The following is a 19,094-nucleotide window of genomic DNA, read 5'->3' as shown; positions in this document are numbered from 1 at the left end:
GAGCAGCTGATGTGTTTTGCCCAAGGTCAAGATGAAAACACCCGAGGCCTGGATCCCAAATAACCCAGCTGACAGCACCAAGCCTCCGAAACCCCTCCCACACCAAAACTTGTTGAAGTGTAATTACCGCTGTTAACTGCAGGTCAGGGAAGAAGCCGATCACCTCTAGGCTGTGTTTGCTGGCGAACGCAGCCAAAGAGCAACTTCTAAGAGCGTGTCATAGAAAACACAGCTGCAAGCAAACATTATGGTTGTACGTGCTCATCCTGGACGAGAAGCCTTATGCTGTTTGTTGCTGGTTTGTTTTTATGTGTGGTTTTGTTGCGTTGTTTTTTAAGTAAATTACCCTGTGCACCTCGGACTTCAGGCTGCTTGCCAACACATCGCTCCGAGTTGGACGAGTCTGGCTCACCCTGCTTCATGAGGGAAAGCAGCTGCAATAGCAACAACCTGACTCGCTTTATTTGCGGATGATGTTAGCTGACGAGAGGCAGCGTGTCTGATGGCACACTCACTGTATAGGCTCTGTGCTTTTAAAAAACCTCTGTTTGTCTTTGCATGCTCCCATAAACGCTCCCTCCTTTCTTTCTAGTATTTTTGCCTTGTCTAGCAGGTGCTGCCAGCAACTGTCGCAAGCTTTGCATGCTGCTGTTCCTAACAAAGCAAGCTTCGCTGCCGTCCTTCCTTACCCTCGGAGCCTGGGTAACCTGGAACTACCAGCTCCCCATATTCAGACAGAGCCCTCAGCATCCCTCCCCAGCTCTTGGCATAAAACCTAACACAGAAAGCAGCATCACTAAGCATGTACAGCTAACTCGAAACATCCAGTGCTGGTTAACACAAGCAGGCAGGGATGCAGCAGCAGCAGTGCTTCACCCAGGGCTCCTGTCCCAGGGCTTCTCACACAGAAACTCTGAGGCCAGTACTCTCAGAGGAAGGACCTGCACACATCTGCTGCGAGCCCCAGGGCTTGCTGTTATCTGTCACAGGTGTTTGCTGTGTCACCTCACTAGCCACTGCTGCGTTGGGGGAAGGACAGAAGGACCTGCAGCCCTCCTGCAGTCTGGTGCTCTTGCGCCCTCTGTAACCCACAATGGGGTTCCAGCTATAAAGCTTCTCCCTCCACCTCACTTTGACAGCTGATTCTAATCTTAGTGGCAGGGCACACTGTCTGGAAGGCTGTTGGAGATCCAGCTTAGTCCTCTAAGGTGATGCTTACGGTTCTGACATCAAAGGCGGATGCTGGAAGTCTCTGAAGGGCCACTCTGACAATGGGTACGTAACAGGCCACACTGTCAGCAGGAGGGGGCTGCAAGGGAATTAAGACTGTATTCATTCACTGAAGCTATTCTGGGAGAAATACACGGCACTGAGTGTTGTCTCCAGGACAATCGAATCACTACTGAACTCAACAGAGGTGACGCCTGCAAGCACCCAGATAACTGCAATGCTATTGCACGCCTCTGCCAAAGTCCTCCCCGCTCATTCCACTCGGCCCAAGGAGCCCTGGAGGTCACACAGCAGGCTCCCATCTGTGGCCGCCAGCCTGCTGTCCCTCCCAGGCCTCAAGCAGCTCTTGCTTTATGAACCAAAGGGCAGCCATGCTGAGAGGAAATGCAATTTGCAGGCCCTGCCTGCTTGAAGTACATGTCTTCTACCCTCCTGCCCTCCTACTGCACTACTTCACACCAACTCCTGCTATGGGGAGCACACACACTCCATGGCACGGCCAGGCCTGCACAGGCCCTGGTGTTTGACCACTACAAGGGCAGAACTGAGAGTGGCCAAACCTCATCTCTCCCCTGCCAAAGACAGCACTGCTTCGAGGATTTCCCACCTGTCCAGCCTCTAATCGTAACAAGTGGGAGATCAACGACCCTCAGGACTGCCAGCCACTGGTGCAAGCTGGAGGACTGTTACCCAAGGATGAGCGTAGAAGCTGCTGGGGCTCCTCGCTCACTAGGATTCCTGCCAGGGAGGTAGTCCCATCCCAGACCTCAGCTCCTCACCTGGGACAACCAGATCAGGCAGCAAGACACATCACGGTCCCCACGCTGGTGAGCTGCACCAAGCCACACCAAGCCAGTGCCTATAGGATGCATAACACTGCTGTGGGCAGAAAAGCAGCTGCTTGGAGAGGAGTAAAGGCCTCACTAGATCAGGAGACTCTGGGAAGCTTGGAGGGCTGCCTATGACACCTCTTGCAGCTGGACAGGCCAGAGCCATATCAGTCCTGAGAACTGGCTTCTCTGTTCAGAAGCAGCAAAGCTATTTGTGGAGAAAACAGGAGCAGCACACCAAGCAGACAGCTCTGGGCTGACCCAAAACAGCTGCGGAATTTCTCCAGAAGCTCTGCATGCTCTGAATGAGAGGAAAATCCACCCCCCAGCCCACTCACCAGACAGAGGCAAAGCCTAAGAACAGGACAGAATTTAAGGCATGCCGGATCTCAGGCTCTGGGAATGCACTGTCCACGTTCCGCACCAAAGCACAGAGCACTCATGCCCCACATCCACCATCTTTTCTTCAGAGCGTACATCATTTACTCAGCTCAAGAGCCACACTCAAGCCAGGGAAATTACTTGCCCAAGTAACTGCTGCTTGATGCAAGGAAGGGCTGTGGGACTGGCTGACAAGTAAATACAGGTATACAGAATATAAGACCAATAAAAGGCCAGAGCCCTTGGCCAGACTCTGAAGTCAATGCTGTGCGCAGAAATACAGATCACTGGGTCTTTGGTACAGTCACACCAACCGATCACCTACGTCACATGTATCACTGTAGAGATGGATCCTCCAGGCACGATCCGCTGATTGGGGTCATGGTCTGAAAAATATTTCAGTGACTTAGAAAAGTTAATTCTGCTTGAAATCCTTCACAGAACTCCAGAGAAGTAGCATTGCTCCTTCTCTGTATACATTGGTCCCAAGTGAGGTCAGCTCCTCCATTCCAAACCCAGCCATGACATGGCATCTGTTCCAAGCAATATGCAAGCACAGAAGATGCACAGTTCACAACCTGGGAAGCTTATGGAAGGCAGCCCTTAGCTTAACATCCCTGCATGCAAGCTTGCTTGAGCGTATCGCTCTTCAATTTCACCAGGACGATACGTATGATGAGTTAAAACTGTGCTGAAGCCCACATAGGGCTGTGTCTGATGGAGCTGCTGCTCCACTCCATCAAGGTGTCAGTGCAAGAACCCTGAATGAAGCCAGAAAGAGGCATTGGAAAAACACACAGAGGGATCCTGGCAGAGCTAGAGACCCACCGAGTCGAATGGGGAGCGGTGCCCAGAAGCCTCTACCTGCCAGCTCCCTGCACGCTCTGCTATGCCGGAGCCTGTCTGGATGAGTGGCTCCTTCCAAGCTACTTCATTTGCATGTATAATTTAAACACATCATATTAAGGCAGAAATAACACTGATTGTCCTGCTGGCGTTTCTAATCTGGATGTCCAACATCACTAGCCGCTGCTTCCAAGGAGACTTTGCAACACGTATGAAACTTGGACCAGGCGTTGCCCCAACAACTTCTCTCCCCCAAGTCAAACAACAGCAAACAAACACCCTTCCCATCTGTCCCCACATACCTGGCAAGCTGGGCAAAACCTCCAATAGACAGAACAGGCTTGAAGCGGGGATGTGAGCTTCTGGGCCATGTCACCAACAGAAGCATGTGCACACAAGGAATTATCTGCCACGGTGATACATCAGCGCCCCTGACAGCAATGGCCCCAAGTCATCCTGACCCCGTACGCCTTGGCCACAGTTACTGCTATGTTAACTGCACCAGAGGTGAAACAAGAAGCTCAAACCCAATCCCGTTACGTAGCCAAGAGCAGCGTTTGCAGCGGAAGGCTTTGTTTGTAAATCACGGTTATGGTTGCGCTGCGAGTTCTGTGCTAGCTCAGACGCAGAGGGCATTTCAGAAGGGCTGTGACCTCCGCCTGCATGCAGGAGACTACGAGCAACACCTGGGTGACATCGCAGGTCAAAAGGTTACGGATATATTCGGAGAGCTGCAGGCAGACCCAAAACCTGAGCGTATCTGTATCAAATGAAAGGATCTCCGAAAGATAGCATGGAAAAAAAAAATGGAACGTATCTGTGAGAAGGAGGAGAAGAGTTTCAATGAGAAAATAAGAATGGAGGAATTACGGTGCTTACAGCTGCGTTAATAGGACCTTATCAGAAGCCTGTTTGCTTTGTTCTCCTTTTGTTTTCTTAATATATACACCTATATGACAGAAACACACGCCCTACCGCCTCCCCGCCTGACGACCTGAGGCATACCCACGCTTCAGAAGCTTCCCAAGAAAGTCTCTCCAGCCCGAGCCGGCATGTCGGAACAGAGCCCGCCGATGGATGCAGGGCTCGGGGAACCGCTCGGGAGATCCGCGCCGCGACCCGAGCCGGGAGGCGGCATCTCCGCCCGTAGCGAACTCCGCGCCGCCCTGCGGAGCCGGGCTGCCCGCGGACCCTGCGCTAAGCGAGAGCTCCCGAGCGACCGCCTATCCGCTCCGCTAACTGCCAGCATGGGAAGGAAGGGGGGAAAAAAGAAAGAAAGAAAGAAAGAGAAAAAAAAAAAGCCGTAGACTCCATGTAGACTACAACGACGATAACCAAAAAGTCCACAAGTTACCCGGCTTAACCCGCTAACGAGACGCAAGGACGAGCCCACGCCGCCGATGCGGCGGGCGCTGCCGGGCAGCTCTCTAAGTAACCTTCGCGCCCCGCCGCCCCCGCGCCCGGCCATTACCTGCGCCGCCGCCGCCGCCGCCGCGTCCCTCTCCACAGCCCGCGGCTCGCACCGGGAGGCCGCGCCGCTTCGTCCTGCCGCCGGCGGAGCCGGGCGCGGCGGCCGCTTACGAAACGCGCGGCTGGCTCCGGCCGGGGCGGAGGAGCGGCGGGCGGGAGGTGTGGCGGGGGCGACGCGCCCACCCCGCCTCGGTCCCCCTTCGCGCCGGCCGCCGCCTCACCCCCTGCGGCGGCACCGCGGCATCCGTCGCGCCTCGCGCTCCGCTCCCGGGCGACCACTGACCTTGCCGACGGCCGTCCCCGCCGCCGACCGCCCCGCGCCCGCCGCAGCCGGCGCCCTCGCCCCGGCAGCCAGCGCCGCCCCCCGTCCCCCGCCCCGCCGGGTGCGGGGCCGAGGCGGGGCTCGGGCGGCGGGGAGCGACGGAGCCGCCCCGGCATGCGTGCGGCATCCGCCCCGGGGGGCGGCCCGAGGGGGCGGCGTGCCCCCCGCAGCAGCCCGGCCCGAGGGGCGGCCGCCCGGCCCCGCCTGGGGGGATCGGGACGGCTCTGCAGTTTGACGTCCTGCCTCGGGGCACAGCGGCAGCACCTCGAGGCGGCCTCGCTGGGATCTGTGTCCTCCGGGGCTGCCGCGTTGGACTGCCAAAGCCCCTACAGGGCAGGTGATCCAACCCGAAACTTTGGCCTTGGAGGCCTGCGGTCCCAGCTCCGGGCTTGAACCTTCACCACCCCTGTGCCTTGCTGTAGGCTATAGATGTGTGCCTGGCACTGCTAGGGAATGAGGCCACCATTTTGATCACTACATCAGGGCCTATGTCTGCTGAAGTCCACTGGGCCGTGGACTTGTTCCTCCCCTGCCTGCGAAGAGAACGACCCTATTTCCATCAGCAGTAGGAAAAAGTGTATGTGCCTTCAGGCATCACACATGGAGCAGGAGAGCAGACGAGAGGAGTGACAAACCTCATTCCACTTGTTATGGCATTGTTCTGGGGCAAGCAGTTGCGCACTGTATGAGAGAAGAGCTGCAGGTCATCTTGGTGTGACAGCTCCGTGAAGATGCTGGTAGAGGAAGCAAACCTCCATCATGAGCAAAATAAACAGGTTTCACAAAAGCCTGCTGAGCATCCTCCCCTTCCTTCTCCCTGCTCACCTCTACATGGAGCTAATGGCCAAGCTGAGTTTCAAGCTGAGCTGACACATCTTCGCATCTATAGCGCACACACAATTATGGCTCCAGGTGCTGCCATAAATACTGAAAACTCAGTTACCACTCTCAGGATGAGCATTCTGAGCAGATTTTCAGATCCTGCAGTCCTTCTTAGATCAAAGTGTTCTCATCCAATAATTGAAAGAAAGCTGGAGAAGCCACGCGGGCCCAATTCCCCCATCAGGCCTGCCCCCAAAATACCAGTCTTAGCATCTCTAACTTCTCATCACTGATTCACACCACAGCCATTGTCTCAGCACACACATTTGGTTTTCATTTCCTCACGAGAGGCTGGCAGGGTGGCTTAAAAGCTGTCAGTGTTCACCCTGCACTGTGCCCAGCTGCTTGGGATACAGCACACAAGATGGCCGGTGTGGGGGAACGATCTCGTTGCAGGCCGTGGCACTCAGCTGCAGCCATGCTTCTAGCTTGGGGTAGGTTGTTGGTATGGTTAAGGAGTGAAGGTGAATTTGCATCACAGATTTCTGTGACATCCTGTTTCTGAACAGACATCTCAGGTTTTGGAGGGTGGTGGCCTTGGTGGCCACCAAAGCAGCACTACAGCACCAGCTCTCCACGAACACAGGAGAGGAAAATGCATCACAAAGTGGAAACAAATGTCTCTCAAATGGCAGGCCAGCTCTGCTGCAAATGATGTCTGCTGAAGAGTCCTGGGACCGTACAGACATAGAGGAAGATCATAGAATCAGGGGACAATTTGGGTTGGAAGGGACCTTGCGGCCCACCCAGCCCCAAACCCCTGCCATAGGCAGAGTTAAGGCCTACCAGATTAGGCTGCCCAAGGCCTCATCCAATCTGGCCTCGAGCCCACAACTTCTCTGGGCAACTTGTTCCAGTGCCTCACCATGATAACCCACCAGGCAGTGCCAGAGAACACAGTGACTTTGTTAATTACTTTACCATTGCTCTGCTGCTGTGCTTTTCTCACTGCAGCAGAGCCCAGCTGAGAGTGGAACACCTGCATAGACCCCATCCTGGCCTAGCGTACAGCAGAGAGCTGAGTGCTTGCACACCGACCTGCAGACACAGCTCCGAGTCCTGAGGGGCTGCTGTGCGTGCAGAGATTTTAGCATCTGACTCTCTCTGCTGAACGGGATTAAAGTTACGTATGCACACGACTCCTCACAGAAGTGCTGCCAAATAGATACAGCAAAGGGAAAAAGAAAGGAAGCGTAATTATTCCCAGGAGGATTCTTGCGCTGCTGGTGTCATCCCCCAGGCTGCACCTATTATGAGAATAAGAATCTGTAGATCTCCAGGGAAGAAAGCTTAGAAAGTTCTCAGCAATAAGCTTAAAAGAAAGGTAATAAGAATACAGCTTCAGCTTGCTCCATACAGTCCATTATTAACCTCTGTTCACAAGGACTCAGATTGTAGAAGGCAGCGAGTTCCTTGGCATCTCACAAACTGCATGCAGTGGATCATCCAGTGTGAGGGGTACCCAAAGGCAGAGTAGAAGTGGTCCTGCACTGCATTCTGTTGTGGGTTGCTACACTCACCTATTTTGTGGTGTTGAGGGATCCTTTGTTTCATCCAGAAGCTTCTGACAATTTTTATACAAACATATCAGGTGTAACAGTGAATTCTGGTGAATTGCTCTTGGATGTGCTCACTCAAGCACGGCTCATATTGGTGGGGTCCTGAGGAAATATTATTCATGAGAACAGCAGAAGAAGCCCCCAGAATTGCTGGAGACCCATAGCAGAGGTAACCTACTCCTGGTTTCTGCATTACGATTACCTGAGGGACCTCTAATAGGCCATATATCTGTGAGAGCTCAGTGTCAAACTTTCCGCTCCAGGCAGGAGCAAGTCACCAAATAATCATAAAGCTGAACTGGAGCTTGCAAGCGTTTTAAAAATAATCAGTACACATGGGATTCATTCCTCTTAGTTTCTGAGCCCACGGTGTAGAATTAAGTCATGTTCCCAAGGTTTATTCTGTTACTAAGAGGCCTAGGAACTTTTTTTTTTATCCTAGTTTCCTTGAGAAACAAACTTTATATCATCATACTGTCTACCTTCCTTTCTTCCACTTTCCCTTCAGCAGCTTTGGAATCTTTTGGCTAAACCATCAGAGCAGGAGAAATCAGGGACAGCATCAGTAATGCCTCCTTTCTTCTTTTTTCAATCACCAACGGGACAGAGTGAAGAAACTTCTCTGAGCCCCCCCAGGCAAGAGGCAGGGAGGATTTGGCTGCTCTCTGCTCTGTTTGGCAGCCAGCAAGCACACATGCACAGGGTACATAACCAGCCTTCCTAGCACCCACTCCTCATCTAACATCTGTCAGTGGAAAAATGAAGACTGCTACAGTCTCAGACCTCTGAGGCCAATGGAAAAAGAACGCACTTGCCATAAAATCACTGCTGAACCGGGGTCTGTCAAACCTCCCGCCTTGAATCAAAGCTTCACTAAAGGCCATTGCCTAAAATTGCACAGCAAAAACACAGTCCATGGAAACTGAAAAGGCATCCATTGGTGAATGCAGTTGTGCCCCGCTGCTCACATGTAATTATCACTTCTCATTCGATACCCTGTGATAAAACCAGGAGGAATATTTTGGCTTAAAATCTGATGGGCTTCTATACGTTCCCTTGTTCTCTTCCTTAAAATTGCACACTTTTAAATATTCAGCAGAGTGATTATTTTTACAGATTGCTAACCTGAAATGAACGTGTAGAAAGGCTGCGTGTTCACAGTAATCCAGTTTAATAAATTGCTTTGAGCCCCCTAGAATCATAGAATCATCAAGGTTGGAAGAGCCCACTAAGATCATCTAGTCCAACCGTCAACCCATCACCAGATTGCCCACTAACCATGGCCCTCAGTGCCACATCTCCCTCTCCCTCTCTCTCAAAAAATAAAAATATCTCCCCAGTTAAGAGGAGTCCTCTCCACTCTGCTGACAGTGAAGACTTCCTGCTGGAGATGGTTAATCTGCCTGTCACAGGAGGCTGAGAATGAAATTCCGTATTCACTTGCAACCCATTCAGTTCACTTTTTGTCCTTGGGTTAGGTTCAGAAATTTGACCGATGATCTTCTCCTGTGCTGGTTTGAAAACACTCATCTGTTATCCACAGCCTTAAAAAGGAAGATGCATAGACATCTTTCGGCACAACACAGGAAAGTTGCTCCTTCAGTATCTATCAGCTGCCTCCTTAATCACAGAAGAGCCATCCCAGGAGGTGATTCAGAACAGACCAGCTTGGATGCTCTGAGTCACCTTCTGCCTGGGCTAATCTCCCTCCATGGACAACAGAGGGTAAAGGCTTCTTGAACTCTTATGCTCAGAGATAGGCAGAGTAAATAGCCTTCCAATGCATAGAGCAGTTGGTCCTACTGATTCATCCTCCATCTCCCTGAAAGTGATGACCCTCCCTAAGCCTCCTTGGAGATCCTCTGACCCCATGTCCTACCTCCTGGGTGCCACCAACACCACAAGGCTCTGGGCGTCCTGCACGGATGTGCCTGCAACAGGAAGGCCACCAGCTTTCATCAGCAGAGGAAGGGACCTCTGGATATCCTCCTCCCCAACCTCCTGCTCAAGGCAGGGTCAGCTATGCAGGGTGCTCAGGGCCGTCTCCTGCTGGATTTTGAGCTGGATTTATGGCTAGTGCAGAGTGCTGGATAAACAAACCAGTGGTGCTACCACAGCGGTTAATCTCTGCAGTCCTGGATATTGTCTTTGCTGCTGCAGCTGTCAAGAAATGAAAGAGAAAAAAGGAGTTTAGGAGCTCTAGCAATTTTCTGCTGAGCTGCACTTTTATCTCTCCTTGCTCCATCACTAGGTAATGCTTAGACAAGTATACCGATACGAATCAAATCTCGATCCTTCATTTTGCACCATACATCAATACAGAATCACGCCTGTATCCTCTCGATAATTAATAGGGCACTGTATATTAAAGAAAAGAGTAAATATCTGCCTGAAAAAAATATTCGCACATCAGTGAATTTCAATTACCGAAAGTTCTGGGTTTGTTTTTATTTTTTTTAAGCCTTTTCTGTTATCCAAAGCAATGTTGAATTTGTTTCTGGGCATTATCTATATTGAAAGTCCATTAGTCAGACAGCCCTTTATTCATCCACGTTAATTCACTGTCCTCCTTTGAGGTAGCTGAGGTTTAACAGAATTACTGCCTTCATATACAAATGCAACACAAATAAGTAACATGGAGATATTTCATCATAATTTAATAAGTGCAACAACTACTTCACTCACTGTTTGTGACTTCCATATCAGAGCATCGTGATGCTCCTTTGGCACCAGCTTGCAGCGAAATAGATAGCCCTCTTGCTGACAAAAAGCTCCATTAAAAAGAATGTTAAGGTAGCAAACGCAAGTATTCAAAATCAGGAAATGGCTGATTGTGTAAGTCTCTCTTGACTTAATCATACTCTTCAACAACATGAGTGCATGCTGCTTTCCACATGATGCTGGGCTCCCCAACAGCTCGGTGGGATCTCAGTAGCACAGCCCTCTCATTGTACTCCCCGTTGCCAACCTCTCTAGTCACCTGTCCATATGCCACCACCCCCAGCTGTCCTTGTGCCCTCATCCCTGCTCTCCAGCCTTGGGATCCTCATTATGCCTTCTGGCATGACCTCCTTGACAAAGTGTTGGCTGCATGTCACACCAGCACCAGTTTCCCACCCCAGCTCCCAGACCAGATTTCTTACAATGCATGTCTTCACCCCAAATCCTTGGCCCCAGTCTTTTTCTTTGGGCTTCTTCAGTCCACCTATTTATGACACCTGCAGAAATCAAGAACACTTCTTCCTTGCTGTTTTGGGTCAAGGAGATAAATGTTGTAGGGCTCAGGTCTCCGTGCCTGCACCAGCAGGCATGAAGAAGAGTGTTGGCAGAAACCTCCCACTGAGTCCCTGAAGCCAAAGCGCTGTCTCTGCAGAGGAAACATCAAGCAGATGCCAAACTTGCACGCCTCTACCAGGTCTGTATAAACTATCATTTTCAAAGGGCTCATAACTTGGCTGAATCTGGGTATTTTTCACAGGAGGTACAAAAGAGACATGCTTGAAACTAGATTTTACACATATCTTATCATTGGCTTCCTTAAGTTCCTGGCTTCCTACATGTTCCATGCGTGTTCCATGAATGTTTTGGGAAAAACATTCCTAGAAGGAGTTGAATGGCCAGAAACACCTCTCTAGAAGCAGACTGAGGTAGCCATCTGGCATGGACAACGTTCGCCCAAAAGGTTATGGTTTAATCAAGATGAAGAATATGCAAAAAAAAAAAAAAAAAGTGGTGCAACTCAATTCAGACTATAATTAGAGCAAACTGAGTAAGAGAAAGGTTGTTTTCTCTAGCCTAACTCAAGTCCCCTATGTATTACCCTTAGGGTAGTATGAGTCCACAGTTCACATTATAGGCATTGCGAAGATGAAACCACACTGTGTAAATGCTCTAAGCATAGTTCATTATCACGAAACCACTCAGCCAGCATTGGGTGTTTTACACCCCTTGATTGGTGTTATAAAGTCATGGTTACTTCAGATTGAACACTTGGCTCACATCCGACAATGAAAGTCCAGAGATGATCAAGGGAGACAGACCTTTATTTAGCCGAGAAAATAAAGTGGGATGTGGAAGTCTGCGTGTTTATACAGACTTATTTTTTACATTTGCCTGATCGTGCCTGTTGTCACACGCAGGAGTAGCTATCTTGAAGCACACTTAGCTGAGCAGCATTACTCACATGGCAAAGAGTTAACAGGATTAGGACCGAGGGTTGAAATTTCAGTGTGGAAGCTGAAGTATGCATGGGAAAATAAGCATGCTGGGATGCTGATGTACTCAGCGCTATCGTGGCAGCAGAAAATGTGCTTCATCTTAACACTTCCTGAAAATGATATCATTTATAATTAACACTGCAGCTGTGGATTCATCGCCATTTAAAATGAACTGAGTAACAAAGCTCTTTAAGAAATCCCATGGATTTTCTGGGGTAGACAATATGGCCAGTTAAGCATGTGAAAATGAAGTCAATATTTATTTGTTTATTATTGGGACTGCTGAAAAGGAGACAACCCTGTATATGCATCAGCAGAGGAGAGGGCACTGCTTGTACCCAGGAATACGTTAAACATTGTTCTGTCCCCATGAGAGATTCAGATCGGGCTCTTGTGGCTGGGGCAATTCCTGCACAGTAGTCTTTTATTCAGGGCCTCACCCTGCAGTCCTCGCACCCCTGGAAGAAGTTAGAAGGATTTCATCACTGTAAAATTTGAAGACAATAGGACTATTAATGCAAACTAATTTCTTCAGGACCAGACCTGCCAAGGCAGGGCTGTTCAAACCTAGGTCAGTGCGTACAGCTTGTTGCTTCTGTACGTCCTCAAGATCCTTCCACTTCCTAACCTGCTGAAAACTTCAATCTGGAAACAATTAGGACCCCATCACCTAGGAAGCCGTTGGGGCTACAGAAGCACAGGCACCCGTGCTGGTATGGCTTCCACCTCTGGGACACCCACAGTTACAGTAGAGCCGTGTGTGACCTACAGCAGTGATGCAAGCACTCTCTAAATTACTGTCTCTTCCTAGCCTCGCTTAGTTAATACGTGACTTTCCAAACAACTTAAGTATGGTCAAAGAGGGAATAAACTTCTTATCAGGCTCATAGGTGATCTTGGTAAAAGTCACTTGCCTAGAGCTCCTCTATGCCAGTCAACTTTGTATATGCTTTTAGCACAGTGCCACTTATATCACATTTAAGATTGCTGCCAGAAAATATGTACAGAGGTTCCTAGTTCAGACCTCTGGGCTGTGAGGCTCACATGATCCATGTGTCTAATGTCAATCCTGTGAGATGTCAGCTTTTAAACATGCCTCTGATTTAAAGAGAGTTGTTTAAAACCCCTTCTTCGCTCCTTCTTTTAAGGAGAGCCTTCTTAGAAGTCTGGCTGAAGAACAGGAGGACATGGCCGAAGAGCAAGAAAAGAGCACAGGCCTCTGAAGTCAGATGGGATTTACTCCCTGTAATCACTAGGAAGCTTTTAAAAGAAATCACTGCGTTATTGTTTGGACTGATAAAAGTGATCAGTGAGAAAAAGCTTTTCTTTTAAATATCTTTCTAGGCTTGGAAAATCCTCCCTGTGCTAAAGGCAGAAAAGGTTCAAAGGCTTTATCTGTCTAAGAAACTACCCCACCAATTCAATTCTCTGCCAAACAAGTTCTCTGAAGAGTCCAAAGGGTATGCTTGCCGCAAACCTCACAAGGGCAAACCTTTCAGTGCCACACCAGTGCCCTTAAAAACTAGTAGAATTTCCATCCACTGCAACAGGATTTGGACCGTCCCTTAAGTGAGTTACTAAATATCGGCTAGAGGCCATCTGTCTGCAAAGAGATGACAAGGAAGGATATGGAAAAGGGAAGACGTCTCTCCCCTTTACAAGGAAGGCTAGTCTGATTCGTGGTTATTTTATAACAATACACTTATTTCAGCATTAATAATGGAGCAACCTGCAGGAGGAGCTCACAGGAGAGAGCCTGCCTGGGGGTTGTAATGCAACTGCCAAGTTTCCGCCAGGGAGGCAGTGGGGAAGCTGCTCAAGGCAGAGGGGCTTTGGAGAACGCTTCTCTAAGGCTGAAGTGGTGAAGAATGTTTTGCCCATTCATCATCCTCCAAGAAAAGTGCTTGGCCACGCTCCATGGAGGGAGGGGAGAACATAGCAATTGGACCCTCAGCAGCCGCCAGGGAAAAATAATTCAGAAGGAACATGAATAAATAAGATAGAATTTGCTAGTCTTAATATTACATGACTTTCTTCATGCTCTCTGTCTAACATTTGAATTCTCTTCCAGCCATTTTCCTTTTTTCCACTAGGCTCTTCCTACAGCTTTCACCATTTCTTATCTCCATCTTCCATTCTCTGTTCCCTGTGGTGTCTTCATGTTCTTCCCATATTCTGTGTCACCTTGTCCTTTTTTCTTTTCAGTTTTTCTCATGGGTTCTCTCCATCTTTCTCTTCCTTTAAGTCATACATTGCTATTTTCATCTTATTTGCATGTCTTTCCCCTCCACTGCTTATTTTTCTACTCATTTCTGTGTGTTTCAGACTTCTTTCCAAACCATCTTGACGTATCTCCATGACGCTTCACAGACCTCCAAGCCTCCATGATTTTATCCTCTCCCAAGCAAATGTTTCCTTTCATTGTTATTTTCCCAGCTTTTAACAAAGAAAAGCCATTGACTCAAAGCCACTGGCTTATGCTCAAAGTGCAGAGCTGCAACTACCCTTTTCCAGAAGCCTTTCAGCTGTTTACCAACATCCCAAGGGCAGCAACCCAGTTAAGGAGATGTGGATCCTTGCAGCGAAACATCCTCTGCGGGAGAAGTGACAGCAACATACCAACGTAGGTCATGTCTGCCCAAAGCTTATTGGAAATAAGGACATTACTAATTAAGTTACAACTATAGCAGCCAACACGCTAGGAAATTCTTTGCTAAAGGGCTCTGGACTGTGAGTTTGGCTGAAAGCTGCAGGCTTTGGCCTTTTGAATTATGCGACACAGGTGTCTAAAAAAAAACAACAACACAAAAACGAACAGCAAATGTGATAAAATAAAATGGAGAAAGCATGTTTAGGCAAAGCTTTCCAACGCTAGGTTCACCTAAGCATGGCAGAACTCTACTGCATCTTAAAGTCAAACATAATGATGAGAGACAGGCCAACTCCACTGAAACCTTCCTCTGCTTGGGACTTCACCTTTCCTACTCATCGTAACTGCCTGCAGCAAGTTGAGCTGCTCTCTATGTGAGATTCATTGGCCCAGGTAGCTTTGATTTGTTCAGCTGTGGCTTTATCGAAGCAAGATCAAGCAGCATCATTCTCAATCCTATTAATTTTTTTTTTCTTTTCACCTCATACCCCATAATTCATTCCTTCCCTGCTGCTATGAAGGATATTGTTTGGCTTGAACTCTTGTAACCACCTTCCATATCCTCAGTGTGTTCTAAATACAGCACCCTTCCCCAACCAGATCCAGCCCAGGCTGGCTTGCTCTACCTTTTATTTTATGAGGAAAACGTCTCTGATGTGTGATGGTGGCTCCAGGAGGCTGCCAAGCGGCAAGGGGGGAAATGCTCAGATGAACGAGGAGGATCAAACTGTAAATCTAACGTGGGGATGGAACTTGCCTCTGGTCCCTTGCCCCTGCTGCTCTCAGTGCAACCACTCTTTACCTCACACTGGATTATTTTCGAGCTGTGAAAACAGCTGCAGTTGCAAGTTGCTGCTTGCCAGAGCCTAATATTTCTCCTACCTGTCCAGACATCCCATATAACAAGAAAGTGCTGATGGCAGCATAACAAACCTCTCTCTGGGGCTGATGCTTTGTAGCCATGTCTGCAGCTGGAGCCCCATCACAGCCTCACCAGCAGGTTGGTTCCTGTTGACTACATTTTATGGCATAAGGGGCACAATGGTGTTGCCCCAGCATGAAAAATAGAAGCAAAAACAGTAAGCATTTACATTTACAGAGTGGGGTTATTCTAGCTGCCCAGGAGATGTCTTTTTTTTCTTCTGCTGGGTATGTGTAATGCATCCTCCCTTCTCATTCATCCATGCGTAGCTTGTTAAGTAAGACAAGCGTGATACCGCATACAGCTCTCCATGCACCCACTGTTAACTTCTACGTGGCTCTCACACGCTGACTGTCTCCCTTCTGGGATTATTAGGATGGTAAGAGTTTTTTGTGTGATATCAGAAGAAAGCCTCAATTTTTGGCCCTGGCGTTAGGAGTCCTGCCTGCTATTTAACCCCAGACGTTTCTGCATGTTTATCAAGATGCATAAGCAGTGACAGTCACTCCCGAGTGATGCACCCACACCCGCACACCCATTGCTCAGGATGTGGAAGTTACAAATCTCTGCTTATCTGCTGATAGTTTAACTACCCTTTTCCCGAGCCTGCCTCTCTCAGGAAACATCCAGCAGCACAGTCAGGCTGACCAGAGACTAAATTGCATCCAAATCCTCACCTTTGATGTTGCAATAATGTAGAACTGCAGATTATTTTATTTTAAAATGACATCAATTTGCTCCTATAGCCACTATCTTCCCCAAGCCCCCAAGCCACAAACCAGCATCCTGGACGTGTATCCTTGAGGTCACAAAGGTAGGAGACACTCACCAGCTCTTAAGCATGCCTTTCCTTGGGTGCCCATGGGCTGGCCTGGGGTGCTTCCTTCAGCACCTGATAGCAATCATGGCCTTTGTCCTCTCCCACCTCTGAGTCATTAGGATTCTCTAAAGGTCCTTTGTCTCCTTATTTGGGTGTCTTTTGACTGTAATCCTGCTCCTTGTCTTTCTGCTGTCGGCTCTGAACTGCTCAAGGTTTTGTCTGTTGTTCTGACTTGTCTTTTGTTTGCCCAGCCCGAGTCCCCGCCAGCTGCATGCAGATGTGCTGCAATGGTGATAACCTGCTCAACCCAGAGCTTCCTCTGGCCACAGACAAAAAGTGGGGAGCAACACAGCAAGTACAGCCCCCCCACTGAGCTGCACTCCTCTCTGCCCCAGCCTTAGAACATCTACACTGGGAAGAGGAGAAGGTGCCAGGGTTATATTCTGCAGATAAGCAAAGCACACATGAAGCAATTGCTGCCTACACGGCCTGTTTAAATGCCCACACTTCTGAGGGAACAGTATTGGCTTGGACTGGTAGAACTGCAAGCCAACACACATTCATCACTATAATTTTATACAGCTGTGTTATTTTCACAGTTTATGGTGACACCATCTCTTTTATGAAGTACACACAGCAGTTACACATATGGCTGTATTATATCCAGCACTTCAAGTGCAATTAGTAATTTCATCGAGCTAACACTGTCAAAACTACAGCAGCAGTACACACTGTAGTGCAGCTGTCCAAAATTTAGATAGTGCCATGTATGTTTATGCAATGCGCACATAGCTGTTTGTGTGCCTGAATTTGGGCCACTGTCTCCAGAATGTTTACCAGAGGTTTCTGGTGAAATTCTACACCTCTGGCTCCTTTTTGGTAAGGGTGCCTCCTACGTTATACCTGGGATATGACAGAAGGTAAGTTTTTGTGGCTCTAAATTGCAATGCCATCACTTGTCAAAGAAACACCATTTCAGTCCTACCCAAAGACTTTGTGAGTCAAAACACAGACCAGAGCAATCTGGCCCCCTGTTCATAGACCAGGAGATGAAAGGGGCCTTTTCATAGAATCATTAAGGTTGGAAAAGACTACTAAGATCATCTAGTCCAACCATCAACCCATCCCCACCATTCCCACTAACCATGGCCCTCAGTGCCACACCTACACGTTTCCTGAGCACCTCCAGGGACAGTGACTCCACCACCTCCCTGGGCAGCCATTCCAGCACCTCACTACTCCTTCTGAGACGAAATGTTTCCTAATATTCAACTTGAACCTCCCCTGGCACAACTTAAAGTCACTACCTCTCATTCTATCACTGTTACCCAGGAGAAGAGGCTGACCCCCACATCACCACAACCTCCCTTCAGGCAGCTGTAGAGAGCACTAAGTTCTCCCTTGAGCCTCCTGTTCTCTAGACTGAACAATCCCAGTTCCTCCAGCCGCTTCCCATAAGACTTGTGCTCCAGACCCTTCACAGCTCCATTGCTCAAAATTAAGGATCACTTCCCTAGGGAAAGAAGAACACTGCTAAGTGGGCAGGCTGGGCAGAAATAGAAAAATGATACAATTTTCATGGGTAATTGTGCTTGCCAAAAAATGTGCCAGTTTGCACGTCGCTGATTTATTCCGAGTGTGGTAATCGTTATCATCGTAGTTTTACTCTGTCTAATGAGAGGTATTATCTATCGCTGAGAAGAGGGTTTCAAAACACTGCTGTCAGCTTCCGTGCTGACTTTCACCAGTATTTGCATACCAGCAAACTTAGCAAAGGAGCAGCTTGCAAAGGTAACAGAGCAAGCAGTTGCCCTTGGTTCCTCCGGAGCCCCTGAAGCACATCTGAAACTCAGACCTTTCACGCAGGTGTCAAACATCAGGAAACTGTGAAAATCGTGCCCCAGTTTTGCAATATGCAAACCAGCATAAAAGCTCCCTCCTGACACATTCAACATTTGTTTATAGTCTTCTAGGCTTTCTTCAGTCCCCGAGCAGAAGGTACCGCTGAGGCACGGAGCGTGGCAAGGCTTCCTCAGCTCCTGGGACCACTTCTGAGACCAGAAGACAAAGTGGTCTCCAGGCCCCCAGTCAAAATTAACAGATTTTTATAGCAGTTCTGTCTTTCTCCATGCTCCATGAAAGAACGGACCTATCCTTACCACTGCCCCCTGTGCTTGGCTAAGTAGAAGTGCAGTAAAATACTAAGAGCGGGAATGAAGCGGGTTCAAGGAGTCTCTGGGCACATTTCACATGCTGCCAACATCTTGCACTGGGTCAGCCTCTGTCACAAGAGAAAGTATAACTTTTTTACTCTGCTTTTTGGACATTGCTGTTTGGCTCGTTTTCCCCTACAATAACGTTGACAAATACATTGTTCACAGTGCTTGGGCGACGGCACTTCAGCCGGCCCATTCAAGCGGTTGATGTTCCGATATTCACATGCCATGTCTCACCACTTGGACAGTGGGCTGAGCAGAAATTTGGATTTAAAACCTTTCAGGACAAACTGTTCTCCTTTTTTGCTACTTCAGATGGAAACTTCCAGTGCGGTTCTAAATCTTCCCCATGTTCCTGCAGCCATGTGGTCTCTGTGGAGGGCTCTCGGCCTCTATTTTATTTTCCCTTTGCCTCCCTTCTCTGGTCATTGCCTCACCGAGAGCAATCACCTCATGCCAATTTATTTTTTTTCTTTAATTAGTATATTTTGACTTGAGATAGAGTGGGAACGCTTCCACTCACAGACACTGCACATGAAAGTTCCTGTCCCCAGTTTTCTTCCTTTGTGGTAAAAAGCATTACATTCCTGAGCTACACTATGGTGTATGGAGTTATAGGTTTTAACTGACCTGTTTCCTTCCTGCTCTGCTTATTGACTCATTTCCTTAAATCTAATTTGAGCTTGTTACTGAGTTTAAGCCTCAGACAGTACTTCATAATGTCCATAACACCCACTGATCAAACAGAA

At 48.7% G+C, this 19,094-nt stretch overlaps 2 protein-coding genes across 14 annotated transcripts in view; both read right to left on the bottom strand.

Annotated features, from left to right (window-relative positions):
- The window catches only part of RNF152 (ring finger protein 152), a 91,320-nt gene that overhangs the window by 43,098 nt on the left and 29,128 nt on the right, over positions 1–19,094 (bottom strand). For 2 of the 8 annotated variants that reach the window (XM_015282180.4, XM_046924411.1), the window contains exon 1: positions 4,759–4,840. The exons of 1 other annotated variant lie outside the window; for it this stretch is intronic. The gene's annotated coding sequence lies outside the window, so the exon portion shown is untranslated. Of the gene's footprint in view, positions 1–127; positions 3,901–4,292; positions 4,841–4,978; positions 5,084–19,094 lie in introns of those variants that run through there. 5 more of the 8 variants (XM_040684177.2, XM_015282178.4, XM_040684185.2 and 2 more) reach the window with 5 other exon arrangements.
- Positions 11,546–19,094, bottom strand: part of PIGN (phosphatidylinositol glycan anchor biosynthesis class N) — a 145,159-nt gene continuing 137,610 nt past the window's right edge. For all 6 annotated transcript variants that reach the window (XM_025147682.3, XM_046937827.1, XM_004939696.5 and 3 more), the window contains one exon: positions 11,546–12,195. The gene's annotated coding sequence lies outside the window, so the exon portion shown is untranslated. The remainder of the gene's footprint in view (positions 12,196–19,094) is intronic.

Source organism: Gallus gallus, chromosome 2 (assembly GCF_016699485.2).
Source record: "Gallus gallus isolate bGalGal1 chromosome 2, bGalGal1.mat.broiler.GRCg7b, whole genome shotgun sequence".
Taxonomy (NCBI): domain Eukaryota; kingdom Metazoa; phylum Chordata; class Aves; order Galliformes; family Phasianidae; genus Gallus; species Gallus gallus.
The sequence above is the reverse complement of the archived record's forward strand: the minus strand, read 5'-3'. Positions and strand labels throughout refer to the sequence as shown.